A 16942-nucleotide genomic window follows, 5' to 3' on the forward strand; every position below is an offset into this window, starting at 1 on the left:
GATTTTTTTGAAATATCTTTTGACTGAGTTGTTCTTAATAGACAATTTTTTTTCGATAAATCTAGTTAATACTACTTGTATATTTAACTAAAATTTCCAAGTTGAAAGGGGGGCTCCTTTCCATTTTAGCATTTTCGCTACCGTATCCTCTTAAGTAGTTTGAATATTTTATTGTTTTTTATTTTTATTGTTTGGCTCCCAAAACAAGTTACAGACATTATTAATAGAAAAATAAATTACAATTTTACTTAAAGTACTGAGCTGGCCTATAACTCTAAACATGTGTGCACAGATAGTATTTAATTTAAGTATACAATAATGAAAAAAGTATACAATAATACACATTAAATTTATAAATATATCCAGATACAGTATGGTATGGTTATATTAGTATCAATAATTACATTGTTTAAACACATTTGTGAGACCGACACAGATCGGTATCGGAGTGACATTTTAACAACATTTTAGAAGACTAGTTTTTTTGACAGTGTGTGAACCAGCCTTAAAATCTATATTATTTATGGTTTATTAATGTTTCTTGTATGTGGGTAGTTTTTGCACATTGTAATTTTTCCTCAGTCACCTGTTGAGCACGAACGCTGTAAAGTGTTGGAAACGTCGGGATGAATTCTAAATTCATTATACGCAATATAATCCGTTTCCATAGTTTTATTTCATGAATATTTTAGAAGCTTATTTCAATTACGGTAGTTTCACGCAGATAAAAAAAAACCGGCCTAGAGCGTGTCGGGCCACGCTCAGTGTAGGGTTCCGTAGTTTTCCGCATTTTTCTCAAAAACTACTGAACCTATCAAGTTCAAAATAATTTTCCTAGAAAGTTTTTATAAAGTTCTACTATTGTGATTTTTTTCATATTTTTTGAACATAGGGTTCAAAAGTTAGAGGGGGGGGGACGCACTTTTTTTTCCTTTAGAAGCGATTATTTCCGAAACTAATAATATTATCAAAAAACGATCTTCGTAAACCCTTTTTCATTTTTAAATACCTATCCAACAATATATCACACGTTGGGGTTGGAATGAAAAAAAATATCAGCCCCCACTTTACATGTAGGGGGGGTACCCTAATAAAACATTTTTTTCCATTTTTTATTTTTGCACTTTGTTGGCGTGATTGATATACATACTGGTACCAAATTTCAGCTTTCTAGTGCTTACGGTTACTGAGATTATCCGCGGACGGACGGACGGACGGACGGACGGACGGACGGACGGACGGACGGACGGACGGACGGACGGACGGACGGACGGACAGACAGACATGGCGAAACTATAAGGGTTCCTAGTTGACTACGGAACCCTAAAAAAGGAAAGAGCTATACTGCATGTATTAGTAGACAGCCAAAAGTATCAAGAGCCATATTTAATAGTTAATGTACATAATACACACAATAACTAGATATTTTCGTCGTCGTCGAGAATTTATGGTAACACCGCTATCGCTAACGATTCCCGTCACTGTTGAGTTGATTCCGACACAGCGATAACTACAGGGCGTGCAACATGGCATAGGTATATGACTGTGCCGTAACTAATTTGACTTATTGACGAAATACGAATACGACTTAAAGAGCCGGGTTAAAGGACTAGGGAAAAATAGAAATGACATATTGGGTTGGCACAAAAGTAATGACACACTCTACAAAACTCAATACATTTCCTTTCTTAAGTTAATTGTTTTCGATAATATTCTAGTATGTTGTAGAACATTCTAGGTACTTCTAATGTGAGGGTATATAAAGCCGCCCTCGTGAGTGGTTTAGTTAGATTGAAATAAAATGGACGAGCGACAAGTTCGAACACTTTACTTCTCTAGCTGTAAACAAGCCATTTCTGGCTTAGCAGTTAAGTAACACGAAACTCTGCGGCCTCTGCGCATAACTTAAGATTTAGTACTTTAATAAAAAAAAAAAACTTATACGAGTACTTGTTAGGCCACAGTGCGCGGGCTGCGGCTGACAATATCAACACTGCATTGGGCAGTGGAAGTGCAAGCCATGCCACGGTGTCCAGATGGTTTGACCGTTTTAAATCAAGAGACAGGAGCCTTGAAAGTCAGTCACGCTCAGGGCGACCACCTGCATTCAATGATGACGATTTACGCCGCGAACTACAGTCGAATCCTGATGCTACTACTCGTGAATTAGCGGAAGCACTTAACTACAGTCACCACGCTGTGGAATACCATCTGCATGAGCTTGGGTATCGAAAAGTTTTGGCTCGATGGGTACCGCACATCCTTACCGACACCAGTCGTGCAGTCCGTGTCGCCATCTGTCAATCACTTTTGCTGCGACCCCGACGTAAAGAGTTTTTGACTGATCTGGTTACGGGAGATGAATCAGGGATTTATTATGAGAACGATACACGTCATGCTTTTTGGCTGCCTCGAGAAGAAACGCCACCAACTCAACCGAAGCTGAGTCAAAAGAACCGCTTAAAAGTTTTGCTTTGTTGTTTCTGGGACTCGCAAGGCATGCTGTTTCATGAACTATTACACAATGAAACTGTAAACGCTAACAAATATTCAACACAGCTCACCGAACTATCTTCTGCTATCAAGAAAAAACGACGAAGACGAGCCACTGTAATTTTACTACATGATAACGCTCGACCTCATGTCGCATCTACCGTTCGCCAACAGCTGCAGAATTTGGGCTGGGAGACGATACCCCACCCACCTTATTCTCCAGACCTCGCACCATCAGACTTTCATTTGTTTAGAGCCCTGAAACGACATTTGCGGGGTAAACAATTCAATAATTTCCATGATGTACAGGTGGAGTTGAACAACTTTTTCGAGGCACAGCCATCAGAGTTCTGGGCGAAAGGCATCCAAACTTAGCCGGATCGTTGGCAAGAAGTCATAAATGCTAATGGTGATTACATCATCGACTAAGCTTTTTGTATTGTAATAATAATAAAAAATATAAAACGTAAACCAAGTGTCTCATTACTTTTGTGCCAACCCAATACATTGGGACAGATAAGAGTTGATCGAGAACCAGTGGTAGCACCGCTATCGCTAACGATTCCCGTCACTGTTGAGTTGATTCCGACACAGCGATACCTACAGGGCATGCAACATGGCATAGGTACATGACTGTGCTGTAACTATTGACTTTTTCTACTCCAGCACTTAAATCTGTCAATTAGATTATTGTCAGCGGTATCACAGAAAATATAATAGTACAAGTACAGAAGGCCCACTGCTTTGATGTTCACGAAATGCCGCTTTTTTAAATGCCTACAAAATTTAAACAAAGAAACCAGCCGCACGTGCGCAGCGTCGGTTGCCTATGGATTAAAACAAATTAATATTCAGATAAAATGTTATATAATTATATTCAAGTCTTGGCTACTTTCAAGGTATAATACAGTATTTATTATTATTAAATCATTTATTTCAGGCAACTTTAGTCCATAGATACACATATTCACAAAAGAAAAGAAAGAAAGAAAAGAAAATTACAATGAAAACTTAGGTACTTATATCAAATTAAATTAAATTAAATCAAGGATATACATTTAAAACAATTTCACTGTGCACTGATATATCAAATAATTCGATAACTCAATAATTCTAATAATCAAAAATAAAAATGTATAACAACCAATAATAATAATAAATTAATAATATTCAATAATTTATAAAACATTAAAATTTGCAAGCATGCGCAGTCAAATTCTATTCAAATGTCCGAAGCTTAAGAACTAAAATACAGAACATAAATTAAGGAAGTGGGGGAACATGGAGACTATCCCAGTGCCTTGCTATAGGACAATCCAGCCTATTAGCCACCAGACTCAGAATGCTGTTGGGGCTCACACGAACGCGACTCATAAGGGAAGCAGTCCGTTTGCGGATAATGGCCTGGAAGCCTATTCGTGTATCCGCAAACATACCTGAAGCGCTGCAGAACTTCGAAAGACCCAACAACATCCTGAGTACATTATTGTACTGAACGCGCAAGGCGTTGATTGCCCTCTGAGTATAGTTGACCCACAGGCTGCACGTGTAAATTGATTGGCAATATGCCTTGAACAGAGTTATTTTAACTTCTCTTGAACAACGTGCAAACCTGCGAGCCACCATGTTACCCCGGACAGCCAACGCCCTGCGCTCCCTCTCGATGTCTGGATCGTCTGAGAGGCTCTCATCGACCCAGTGACCCAAGTACTTGAACTTATTGGTCCTATTCAGAGGTATCCCGTACAGCGAGATTTCCGGTACCCTATCCACCTTATGCTCACGCGGCTGGAAAACAAGAACCTCACTTTTAGCCACATTGTACCATTTATATAATATTTCTGTTTAAGTCCCAACACACAAGCCTTATTGAACTTTTCTGTGGGGCTTAATCAATAGTAGATCTCTGTACTCGTAAGATTGTGCTATTTTATTCATAATGTCTATTTAACTAAGCATTATTAGCCATTCCACACGCGGACATCGCATTACAAGCCTTAAAAAAACTCGCGACGTAAAGTAACAATCGAAAGTGCGTTCTGTGAGCACGCGCGTCACCCCTGGTTAGGCCGCGAACTCGCGGCCGCCAGCATGTACTTGTAGCGCGGCGATAGAATCGCGGAGTGAGCCGCCCCTGGCGGTATCCAAATTAACTTCATTTGAGTAACGATAAAAAAGTTTATTTGTCTATAGGTTCATATGATAACTGCTGAGCAGTAATCATCTCTTTTTTTTTTATGGGATAGGAGGCAAACGAGGAGACAGGTCGCCTGATGGTAAGCGATCACCGCCGCCCATGGACACCCGAAACACCAGAGGTGTTGGAGGTGCGTTTCCGGCCTTTAAGATGGGTGTACGATCTTTTCTTGAAGATTTGAAGGTCGTATCGGTCCGGAAATACCGCAGGCGACAATTCATTCCACAGTTTAGCTGTGCGGGGCAGGAAGTTTCTGGAGAAACGCACAGTTGAGGACTGCCAGCCATCTAGATGATGACGATGGAAATGTTGTCGCGTAGGGCGATGGCGGAAAGAAGCGGTAGGGATTAATCCGAACAATTCCTCGGAGCACTCCCCGTTATACATGCGATAGAAAATGCAGAGCGAGGCCACATCTCTACGCAGCGCCAAGGGGTCAAGCCGATCGGAGATATGCTGGCAGTTGACAATTCGAGTCGCTCGTCGTTGGATGCGGTCCAGTGGGAGAAGCTGGTACTGAGGTGCCCTCGCCCATAGATGAGAACAGTACTCCATGTGTGGGCGAACCTGCGCCTTATAGAGCTGAAGGCGGTGGGCTGGAGTGAAATACTGTCTCGATCTATTGAGCACACCCAGCTTTTTTGAGGCCAGTTTGGCCTTACCTTCTAAATGACCGCGAAACTGGACTGCACTCGAAATGTCAACGCCTAGAATTCCTATACTGGCTGTGGCAGTGAGGGGAGTGCTCTCAAAAAAGGGTGATGCGACAAACTCTAACTTTTTTGCGGTAAACGCGCAAACCTGTGTCTTGGTAGGGTTAAATCGGACTGTTAAGTCGACCCCATTCAGAGACTTCTTTCAAGGAAGTCTCAATTTCAGACACAAGTTTGTTTCGGCTCTCGATGACGTTTTCCCGGGAGATATTGGTGCGGCCGGTGTAAGTAGCATCAACCGTACTATCATCCGCATAACAATGAATGCCACTGGTTTGCAGCATGTCATTGATATGCAAGAGGAATAGCGTAGGTGATAGCACACAGCCTTGGGGAACACCAGCATTCACAGGCATGGAGTCAGAGCATTTACCGTCAACTGAGACCTTTATGCTTCTGTCTGCCAGGAAGCTACCCACCCAAACACATAATCTCTCGGGAAGCCCGTAGGATGGTAACTTCGAAAGAAGTGCTTCATGCCAAACGCGATCAAAGGCTTTCGCGATGTCCAAACTAACGGCCAATGCCTCACCCTTCATCTCGATTGCCTGTGCCCAACGATGTGTCAGGTTAACTAGAAGATCACCAGCCGAGCGGCCTCTACGGAAACCATATTGTTGGTCACTAAGCAGCTGGTGATCTCACTCGAAACAGTCGAGAGCGGAACCTCGATTTTAAAGATTTTTTCGCAATATCTTTTAACTGAGTTGTTCTGAATGGACAATTTTTTTTTCGATAAATCTAGTTAATAATACTATTAGTATATTTAACTAAAATTCCCAAATTAAAAGGGATTAATTCCATTTTAGCATTTTCGTTCCTGTAGCGTCTTAAAGGTTCTGCAATTAACATTAAAAAGTGGCCCGTTTTGGTGACATTCGCAATCTAGGGCCATCAGAGGGTCAGGGGTCTGTTATCAGTGACCCTTTCTTATCATCAGTGGGAGACCTTCATACGTTTACGCATGAAAAATATCCCTGTTAATGACTTCAGTTAGGTAGCTACATTGTCAGAAAGATATCGGAATTTTGGAAGCAAAATGTGTGTAAAAAAGTTTAGAGATGTGTCCGGGGTCACTCGATGTTCCACGAAGTATTTCCTGTAATATGGGCAAGAAATTAAAGAACAGGCTAACATTTGTTCAGTGACCTATTTAATAACTAAATAACTTCCATGTTATTCCAAAATTATGTCTATTGCTACTTATGTCTATTGCTACATACACATGATTAGTTTAAGGCAAAGAGAATCGAGTATTTTAGAGAGATACTGTCAAAGTAAAATGTGTAATCACAGTGCATAGACTGCCATCTCTCGACACAAGCTTAACACTTTTGAACCTTAGTTTTGACAATTTGGCCCATATGGTTACCTTGATATGTGTTACAATATCAAATATTAATATTAGAGCCATCTAGCCGAGCGTTCCCCAAAGGTGTATCTAGGCCACCGTACCTTTTTCTCTAGGGCTTTGAGGTACTTTTTTTTTCGTAGACTTTATCCGTCTATACGGAGTTACATGTGTCTTTGGTTTAAGGAGCCTACCTACAATTTTTTTTTTTCTTTTGGCCAGGGCCATACATCAAAAACATTTTGCCTTGCCTTTCTTTAGAGTTGTCTAGTACTCGTATCGTAGCTTTGGAAACAAGAATGGATGAGGCAAGCTGACGGTACCCCAGCTGTGAACATCGTTCCGACATCCATGAACAAGGGAACCAATCTCTCCAGGAAACTATGGTGTCAATTAAACCGCCTAAGAACCGGGCACGGACGATGCAACTTTTTCCGGCATAAGTGGGGATGGAGAGACTCCGCGCTGTGCGACTGCGGCGCCGAGGACCAGACCATGGAGCACATCATACAGCGGTGCCCACTTCGCGCATACTCGGGTAGCCCGCATGATCTGCTGGACTTGACGCCCAACGCTATGCAGTGGTTGCAAGACTTGGATGTTGCCTTATAATCTTTTATTTTGCCTATTTGTACATATCGCCATACGATTATATAATAATAATAAATAGTACTCGTATCTACAATCCTTCAGTGCCAAAGTGCCCCAGCCGCCAGTGTTACTCAAACATTACTGCATAGCGAACACGTCGTATGCAAAACATTGGTAACAATTTATAAGCAACGTCATTTAGACAATGAACTAGATGCTTACAAACGGCAGCTGTTATATCAGCTGGGCCTATGAGTAATGCTGATAGATTTATATCTACTATTAAGCTGTGTACACACCGGCGTGTAACATTTTCCAGATTTATTTTATTCACACACACACATACACATTTAATTTTATTTGTTAACTGTGATCTTACACTTGATTCTCTTTCATTTTATATTATTAAGAAATACGAAAAAAACATATGCAGAAATATAGGTAAAAATGATATCGATTTACCAAAAAATCAAAATTGTTCACGACAGATAATTTATTCATCATTTGGATTTTAATACATACATACAATCACGCCTGTATCCCATAAAGGAGTAGGCAAAGCACATGAAACTACTGAAGCTTCAGTGCCACTCTTGGCAAATAAGGGGTTGAAAGAAAACGAAACTGTGACATTGCAGTGACAGGTTGCCAGCCTCTCGCCTACGCCACAATTTAACCCATATCCCATAGTCGCCTTCTACAACACCCACGGGAAGAAAGGGGGTGGTGAAATTCTTTACCCGTCACCACACAGGCTAATATAGGCTAATATAGATTTGGATTTTAATTGTTTGCCATTATTGGTAAAGTTTTGGAGTTAGGTAGGTAACAAGTCGAAAAAAATATTCTGCCACAGTACCTATTTTTCCCCTGACGCCTTTCTGGCATATTTTTTATTATTAAATAATAGTCAGTGCGATGGGCATGTTTATTACATTCCCAAATTTAATTAAAATGCTCCTATCGGGTGGACATTTTAGTTCCCGTTGCGTCTTAAAGACGGTTTGACAGGTTATTTGTATCAAGACAAAAGCAAATCTCGTCCTAACTATTATGTAAAGCCTGTCCAGAAGTATATGAGTAGGTATTGTCAGGAGCGCGCTGTTATTCTGATGTATGGAGTGACAGTTCAGTTTAGTATGAAAAAAATAGTTCTTATGGAATTCCGCGACATGGCGCGTAGTCATATATTTCTGGTCAATACCTACCTACACAATATTATTAACTTTTGACAACATTTTGACACATTAACAGTTTAAGACGATACAGGAGCGAAAATGCAAAAGTGTAAAGGAGCTTTCCTTTCAATTTGGGAATTTTAGTGTTATTAACTAGATTTATCGAAAAAAAAATTGTCCATTAAGAACAACTTAGTTAAAAAATATTGCGAAAAAATCTTTAAAATCGAGGTTTCCCTCTCGACTGTTTCCGCCTTCAAAACTTAATCAATCGGAACGAAATTTGAGAATCTGAATAACAATAAAATAATCTGTGTCGGACCGTTTAGTATGGTTTAGTTTTTTTGGCTAATTGTTACCAATCTTGACTATCAGACCTTTTTTTGCGCCATAATGAAAAAGGCCGTTTTTGGAAATTTAAAAATCTAGCGTCTTTAAAAATAAAGATATCAAAAAAATATTAACGGTCCGACACAGATAAAAATAATAACAATATGTGTTGAAAAAATCATTGCTCTATCTTTAAAAACCGGGGAGGAAATAGTCTAGAGCGTTTGTATGAAGAATTGGCCCCATCTGTATCGTCTTAAATAACCTAATGGCTTACAAAACTACAAGTATAACAATACCTACCGTTTTTATCTCAAGACAGCATTGCAGACTAATGATATCTTAATGGGTTAATTGAATTTTCAGACATTCTACGAAACGGATGTTGATCACATGTCGCCTCGTGCCAATTTAACAGTGACTCAATGACATTAATGTTTTTGACGGCTTATTAGGAAATTACTGTTCTTCTAATGATTTGAGGATTTTTTTTTTTCGTCGAGCTGAAACGTCTGCAGAGACTATTATAATGAATTAGCTTAGAATAAGTTAAATAGTGGTAATATTTCGGTCTTTATTGAGACTTGAACTCGAGCTCCCAAGACATCTTCTTAAATATATAAAAGAAGAAACTGACTGACTGACTGACATATCAACGCATAGCCGAAACCGCTGGTCCTAGATTAGAAGATAGAATTCATCTCTCTTAGTTTAAATTGTAATTGTATTTTAATGTGTATTCTCTGACATTCATAAAACTGCCTGTTTTTTTTGTGTATGCCATACGATTAAATAAATCTCTTAGGGGGGGGGGGGGTCCAAAATTTATATGGGAAAATCATATTAGATTAGTACGCGAGGGAACCGCGGGAAAAAGCTGGTCTTTTCATATATTAAGGATATTTTTTTCCAATGGTTTTCATTTTTACCTTACACAAGAAGGGGCAGCTTTAAGCTTATTTGTCACTTCGGCTAAATTAATGTGACTTTTGATTAAAAATGTATTGCATTTCGAAGACGCATTTAAGAAAAGAAGCCTTTATCCCAAACCAAGTACCTACTTACCTACATTTATGATATTTTATAAATCGTTTAATAACCGAACACAAACAAATCGCATGTATTTTTCTTGTGTAGAAAAAACTTTAATTTCTCGCCAACATGCTTACAAGAAAACACAGAAATAATTAACGCTTATTAGGGTAATGTTAACATAATTCTTATGAGATTAATTAGTTTGTCTCTCATAAATAACCTCTAGTTATAATTTCTCTACCGCAAAACTAGAAAGGCGTATGTCTCATATTATCAATAGAGATGTAAGACCTATTAGTTGTGAGGAAATTTCTTGTTTGTGTTAGCGTCGTTTATCATCCGTATATTTGTTTAATAGCTTTTTTCTTTCCAGGTATTGTGGAGAATTGCCGATGTCTTAGTTAGAGGGGAAAGGTAGGTTTGTATAGATTATTTAAAACTGTTGCCAACTTTGTTCAATATAAATAAATATGATTTACTTCATAAGAAAATATTTGGATCCTAAAAATTGTATTCTAATATTATATAACATTGTACATTAAAGAAAATGTTTTAACGTTCTGTTGCTAATAATAATTATAAAATACGTATACATTCAACATTAGTATACGAGCATTGATATAATCTACACTTTTAAATTTTCGTGACCTACTATTCTTAAACTAAAAGGAAATGAAATTTATAGTTTTATATCCAACTTAAGTCAAGCGATACCTAGATAAAATATTAATTATGATGGAAAAGACTCAACCGCCATCGTGACAGCTTAAAAACCATGTTTACACCCAATCTATTCCAATTATCTAATTAAAAGTCCCTTTGCGTGTTATTTCTAACAAAATATAATTTCTGAGGTAAACGTAAACCCCTTTAAGGTCCGCTTTCCAAACAAAAACAAATGTGTTGTTTAAAGTCAAAAGTTATAAGCATTTATTGCATACATATTAGAACTTTGAACTTTGATTATATTAGAACTTTGAAGAGTGCAAAATAAACACAAGTGCAGTGATATACACGCATCAGCTCGAAGAGCTGCTAGTGTATCAAATAAATAATAATAATAATAATAATAATAATAAATAATAATAATATTATTAAGTCTTAATGAGGTACATAAAATGGACCATGCAAGGGCGCAGCAATCTTAACCTAGGTACTTAACTACTACTAGGTACAATTTTGAGATCAAATTATTTATCACAATTACAATTAAATAGACAAATTATGGTAGGAATAATACTATTATAGACCATTGATGGATAGGTACGTCATCAAAGTCACTATTATCAGGGGCGGCTCACTCCGCGATTCTGTCGCCGCGATACAAGTACATGCCAGCGGCCGCGATTTCGTGGCCCATTTAGTGGTTGGCGGCGCAATAAAACTCAATGTCTGCTGCTCGCATGCGGTCAGTTTGTTAATGTGGGTAAGAATTTAGAATGGCGGCATTTTGTGATCAAAGGAGTGAGCCTTCTGTACTTGTAGTATTATAATATATTCTGTGCTATTATACAGACAGACAATGATATTTTTGGTCATTGTATGAGCATCGTATCAAAGAGTTTGGTTTGTGAAGAAATCACGCAGAACCACGCTATTCTGAAATTGATATAACGTATACTAAACAATTTTCAACAAGTATCACGGCGGGTAGTGGTTGAGACGTTAGCCGTGCAAGCTAAAGACCCGGGTTCGGTACCCGGCTCGACCATCACAAGTGCACTTGGTCGCTTTTTGTTTCGTGTATATATTTCAGTTTATAGGTAATTTCCCGTCCGCTAGAATAGAACATTAATGTTTTTTTTTGGGTTTGATTAATAAAAAGAACTTCCTAATTTGTTGATACAATGAGGTAAACATTTTCTAGCATATCGGAGAAAACAATATTATAGGTCAAACCTTTTAGACAGGTAAATGAATCACACAATGGAAACACACATTTCGGATCCATAATGGGGTATTACAGTAATAATTCCGTAACACGCGAACGGCAACAGGTGAGGTTACCTCATTTTGTTGTCACGGAAATGGCCTGTAATTGTTTTTATAGTTTGAATCGGTCGCTAACTGCCTCTGACACATTTACGAACAATGTGGGCCTACCGCGAACCACCTGGTGTGAGTGAAAGGTCTGAGTGCACGCTCATATTGGGCGTGTAGAGGGGCGGAGCGTGCGGCGCACAGATGTCATATATACCATAGATCAAGCAAACGTATCTACTTAGCGTGTCAAATGAACTCAGTGAAATTCACTGAGTTGTCCGTCTTTACTCGCAGCTTGCAGCTTTCGGGCGTCAATTTTTGTAAGTTGAAGTCAACCAAAACATAAAAAATGCCTCGTTACGTGATATTCAATTGCAACAACACAAAAATTATGAACAATCAAGAGCCTGAGACATATTTAAAATTACAGGCAAGAATCAACTTCAGTACAAAATTTGACACGCTCGGCCCCTATACAAATATATGAATTTGTTTCTTCTATCTAAATTAAGTTCTGTGGTGCGGCGTGCATGTCAAACAATTGAAGCTCGTACAAGTGTCCTGACCTGAGTCGACGCTGCATAGAGTTGACGCACGGTCGCCGGTCGTCCACCCCGAAGTATCCCCGCCAAACGGTCGGTTCCGAGCGCCCACTCATAATACTCAGACCTTACACTAAGCGTGCGTCCACTCTATGCAGCGTCGACTCAGCACACTGTCTGAGTTTCAATTGTTTGACATACACGCCGCACGCCCTGCCCCGCTGTATGCCCAATATGAGCGTGCACTGGTCTTGCACTTACACCAGGTGGTTCGCGGTAGGCCCACATTGTTCGTACTCAGGCCTTACATTGGTTAATTCATACCTAATCATAGAAAGAAAGAAAGAAAGAAATAATATTTATTTGGCATAAAATATAATTTATAACATCATACTTGATCATACTTCGAAGCAATTGAATCATAAGGTACCAAATAGGATGCCGCTCAGCGTAGACCGTGTCGAGCCGAGACACGGCACTGATTTTCAGGGCCCCCATAATTAATACTAAAATTAAAACAAAAACAGAATAGAAAGGAATATACAGAACTAAAATAGAAAGAGAAGCAAAATAGGAAATAACAGGAACAGATAAGAACACGTATAGCTACGGAGACATAGCGTGGCAATACGTCGAACGTGATTCGCAGTAGCCCTCAGTTTATATACTTTTAGGGCAATGAAAATGGAAAACTTTAGAAGGCAATTTCCATGTTACGGGACTGGTGTTAGTTGCTGTTCAGTGTATTTCAGAATAACCTATCGCTTATGCACACGCGAGGTTGGCTTGGTTTTATTTTAAGTGACTATTACATTAATTTTTAAATTTTAAAGTAACTTAAAAAATTATAGCTCTTCAACTACTAGGTTAAAACTTCTGTGAGCAGACATTGAATTTTATTGTGTCGATCTGTTAGAGTAATTAGTAAATTATTTGAGTGCTCCAGGGCTCCAGGATTAATCATAGGGCTTTGTGAAAAAATGGGCTTTGAGAAATTCGGTCTAGATTCTATTGGTAGAGAAGCAAATAAGTTGGTTACAAGGGCCATTCTTTTTCAAAGTTGTCCACCCCACTTATTTTGTAACATGGGTATTTTTTTACGCGATTCATACTCAGAATCGCGAGGTCTTTCGATCCTGATAGGAGAAAAAAAATGTCCCAAGTTTTCCATACATTTCTCAAACCTTTCATTCCGTTACCGCCATACAAAATGTATGAAAAAATGGTAACGGAATAGGAAAAAAACCTTGGGACACTTTTTTTCTCCCATTAAATAGGATTAAAAGAGCTCGCGATTCTGAGTGGAAACCACATAACAATTTCCAAATCCAAAAAAACTTTGAAAAAAATGGCCCAAGATTTTCACCGTCGATAAAGATTTTTTTTAAACTAACAAGTCATAAAATGGACAAAACTGCCCCTAACAGTCTCATGATAACAGCTCACATTTCATAATTTATACTTCATCAAAAGTTGAAAGAGCGAAGGCCGAAGTCCTTAAAATTCGGGACTTAGCCCGCTCTCCCCTCCAATACGTGAGGTGACTTTGTGACGCGCCTGTGAGGTCGGGTCATTTAAACATGTCAATGGTTTTTTTTTAGTGTTTTTGTCTCTAGGCACTGGTCCCATCAAAAACGTGTAAGCGATGAGCTATCGCAGATAGAATCGAACAAAAGAAAGGAGCGAGCGATTTATAATAGTTCATCGCTCGGCGACAAACTATAACTCGCTCGCGCGCTATCAGCGCGTCTCTTTTATTTACACGGGAGCGACTATCTTTTGTTCGTTTCTATAGCCGACAGCTCATCTCTTACTCGCTTTTGGTGTAACCATGCCTAACGCCGTGTCTTGCGTGGGCGACGGTCGCGCGACCGTCGCGCGACCGTCGCCGTCGCGTCTCATACTTCCATATCGATAAGGTTTGATTTCGTATGCGTCGCCCACGCAAGCCACGGCTACGTAGGTAGCGAAAGATTTTATTTTTGCAGTTTGTCTCCGACTGACTGCAATTACAGTGAATGAATTTGAATAATGTACTAGGTATTTAACCATCTTTGTTACAAATACTGGTAGCTTAACGTTGCGCTGTGAGCACGACTTCTTGGTCAGAAGTTAAAACACTGCCGGAAGAATGAGATTTTTAGAATTTATGACCGACATTTTATTTGGTTGCCAGTCGCTTTTCCGTGAAGAAAAACGTCGTGAGAGAACTGGACATCGTAAAAAGAACTAGTTTCATCCGTGTGTTGGAAAACTTTAAGAACTAAAGCCAAACATACCTCATCTTATCCTATGTTACCAGACCTCAAACATTTTCTGTTGGACAGGCGGGATAACGCTAGGAAGATGACTTTGCACATCAAAACGGTAAAAAATAGTACATACATTACTAGACAAATGCGGAAAGGCGGAAATTTTAAACGATTGGCGATAAATTAAAATACGACCGAAGGGATTTCGAGTTTTCTAGTCGCACGTGTATCGTACGACGTTTTTTGATAAATAATTATGGCCATTTGAAGTTTCTATTCTTACCCGATCAGATGTGTACTTTGCGAACTAGAAGACAAAAAATGAATGAATAATAAAATACTTAATATAAATACCTGGTTTATTAAGTTTTCATTTTCTATTCATTGCACATTTTCAAATAACTGAACAATGCTTATGCCTGCTTTTGACTGAAAAGCTAAACAAAGTTCTCATTTTCCCAACAAACGTTTTTCCAGAAGATTGGTTTTTGCTGACCTGTGTGTGTATTCAAGCGAGTCTAGGATCTAATATAAAAACTAGTCCAGCGTGTTTCGGCCCGCATAATAATTAAGGGCTCCATTGCTTCAAAACTTGGTACTATTAGCTACAAAAATGTATGACGAATTTATCAATGAAAAAACATTCATGATTTCTCCATTGACTTTTGCAGCTGATAGTACCTTCGGAGCACTCCTTTGAATAAAAAAAAATTGTCCTCCAGGCTCCAGCTGGAAACCAAATTTCTGCGCTTAACGAAATTACCATTTTCCGGCTCCATCGAATAGAAAAAAATAGTTTACACGCCTTGGAGAGTAAATAAGAAAGCGTCATTTTGCTCATATTTTTCTACGAATGACTAGTTAGGGCATCCTTATGCTTAAGTAACAATGTGCTATCCTATGCTATTCTTGACAACAGAACAAAATATTCACAAAGCGATGAAGAGGTGAGCAAAGTACAATTTATTATTTACTTTAGCTAACGGGGTTAGCCAACTAACTTGGAATTAACCGTCGTCTATAGGTACAAGAGTTTATCAAATCGAATTTTTACTCAATTACTCATGGCCAGCACAGACTAGCCGAAGCGAAGACGTGGCCTACGATGGAGCTCGCCCAGAAGGTGCCTGTTCACCCTTGATTTGAAAGTTACTGTGTTATATGAGCTCGAAAATATAGACGCCGGCGGAATTCATGGCGACCGGTCTGGCTCAGTCGGTAGTGACCCTGCATGCTGAGCCACGGTCCTGGGTTCGAAACCCGGAAAGGGCAGTTATTTGTGTGATGAGCACATATTTGTTCCTGAGTCATGAATGTTTTCTATGTATATAAGTATGTATTTATCTATTCAAGTATGTATATCATAATAAATAATAATAAAATCATTTATTGTATATCGTCACTTAGCACCCATAGTACAAGCACAGTATAATAAAGAGTACTAAGATCGTACAGTATGGCCACTCCTGCTCCCCGCTGAAAGTGCCGCCCACCCCCTCTGAATTACCTGACAGTTACCGCCTGTCAAAAACGTGAACAGTCGACCTGTCATATTTCACTCATACAAGCATGGTACGCGTTCACCTACACGAGCTTAGAATGTGTGCTAGGAACACGCCTCTTTCATATATTTGATCGCCAGCGTCCGAGATGTGGTACAAGCTTTAATACTTAGTTTGGGGCTAAGTTGATCTGTGTAAAGTGTCCCCAATATTTATTTATTTATTCCACTCCTTAGTTGTGCACATAAGACTTTTCTGATTCATTTACATTTATAGAAGACATCGAATTGGTTTTATACAATATCATAAATGAAATATTTTAAAGCGTATAAAAAATACTTGGAAAATAATGTTATTACAATATTCCACAGAGATATAACCTACTTACAGATAATATACAGCCCTAATAAAAATTCCTCAAATTATTAAACACGTTCACATAACCTATTAATAACAGTGTGCGTCGCTGCAGTGGACTCTAATAAATCTGTGTCCGTGAACCCAGCGGGTCCGCTTCCTGAATCACTAAGCCGGAATTTAGTGTACTCTATATTACTCGAGATATCGCTATTGTCGTTGTAAAAGACGTTTTGCGGGAAATATGGCATGGAAACTGTCGTGTTTTATTACGGTATTTTACTGTAATAATGAACTGTATTAACATGAATTGTACATTGGGGGTAAAAAAGTGCCGAACGTGAAGTCAGTTCGATGCTTAGCTAAAGTTAGTCTTTACTATAAGTGTTAACTTTGTACATTATATTAGGTATTTATT

At 38.8% G+C, this 16942-nt stretch overlaps 1 protein-coding gene across 1 annotated transcript in view; it reads left to right on the plus strand.

Moving 5' to 3' along the window:
* LOC125236157 (brain tumor protein) overlaps window positions 1–16942 on the plus strand; it is an 834846-nt gene that overhangs the window by 89729 nt on the left and 728175 nt on the right. The gene's annotated exons all lie outside the window — the stretch shown is intronic.

Source organism: Leguminivora glycinivorella, chromosome 18 (genome assembly GCF_023078275.1).
Source record: "Leguminivora glycinivorella isolate SPB_JAAS2020 chromosome 18, LegGlyc_1.1, whole genome shotgun sequence".
Lineage (NCBI taxonomy): Eukaryota > Metazoa > Arthropoda > Insecta > Lepidoptera > Tortricidae > Leguminivora > Leguminivora glycinivorella.